Source organism: Alosa pseudoharengus, unplaced genomic scaffold (genome assembly GCF_046254945.1).
Source record: "Alosa pseudoharengus isolate Yale_2024_CS ecotype anadromous, Long Island Sound unplaced genomic scaffold, YU_APseudo_1.1 YU_APseudo_1.1_scf_9, whole genome shotgun sequence".
Taxonomy (NCBI): domain Eukaryota; kingdom Metazoa; phylum Chordata; class Actinopteri; order Clupeiformes; family Clupeidae; genus Alosa; species Alosa pseudoharengus.
This window is the reverse complement of record NW_027468881.1, coordinates 28,655,245-28,656,139: the sequence shown is the minus strand read 5'-3', so window position 1 is coordinate 28,656,139 and position 895 is coordinate 28,655,245. Positions and strand designations below refer to the sequence as shown.

The following is an 895-nucleotide window of genomic DNA, read 5'->3' as shown; positions in this document are numbered from 1 at the left end:
TCCTTATACACACACAAATAAACACACACACACACACACACAAACACACACACACACACACACACACACATACACACACTGTGAGATGGTAGCAGCTCATGTTGGATACCTGAGATGCAGGTATCTGTGGAGACCATGAGACATGCTTCCTCCTAGAGACGCTAAACCCGCACACAGACGTTGCAGACACGCAGCGGTTTGACGTCAACATGCGGAACTGTCCGTGGCGTCGCCCTGTCGCAGGGGTTTAATCGTTGTCCTCCTCTGCCCTATGCACCTCAGAAAATAGAAGAGGAAACAAACAAAAAAAATAATCAAACAAAGAGGGAAAAAAACTAACAAAAAAATAAACTGTTCCGATTCAACACGTCATGTCCGTAGGGTTTAGCTGCTTTAAGTGGTCTCTTGCGCTGTGATCGACTCGTGCCCATGTATAGCTTCGGCCTCCGCGGGGACGTGGAGCCTCGTGTGTCTTCCTGGGTCTCTGCCGGTGGAGGGGACAGAGAGAGGAGGGGGGAGGCCGCCCTCATAGAAGCAACCCAGTCAGACCTCATCAACCACTCCAGCCCCTGACAAGGTGTGACATGGAGGGGAGACAGAGATGGGGGGGGGGGGGGGCAGAGGGATGGAGAGACACATGGAGAGAGAGAGGGCCGCCGGGGAACAAATTCTCCCATAAGGGGATGTGTGTGTGGGGGTTGGGGGGAGCAGGAGTGGGGGCGTGCAGGGTGAGGGCTGATCCCAACACCGGGGTCAATGGAGAAACGACAGCCTGGAGGTGTGGGGTGCTGATAGTGCAGCGCCGCTTTCGAGCTAAAGACAGCAATGTCAAATACAAACAGGCCCGCGAGGCTGGTGGAACGTGTCAGGCTTCATAGCAATCAAACTGCAGTCT

At 54.0% G+C, this 895-nt stretch overlaps 1 protein-coding gene across 3 annotated transcripts in view; it reads left to right on the top strand.

Annotated features, from left to right (window-relative positions):
- Positions 1 to 612, top strand: part of znf385a (zinc finger protein 385A) — a 77,916-nt gene extending 77,304 nt beyond the window's left edge. For all 3 annotated transcript variants that reach the window (XM_076276676.1, XM_076276675.1, XM_076276677.1), the window contains one exon: positions 1 to 612. This exon is cut by the window's left edge and continues 882 nt beyond it. The gene's annotated coding sequence lies outside the window, so the exon portion shown is untranslated.
- The last annotated feature ends 283 nt before the right edge of the window (positions 613 to 895 follow it).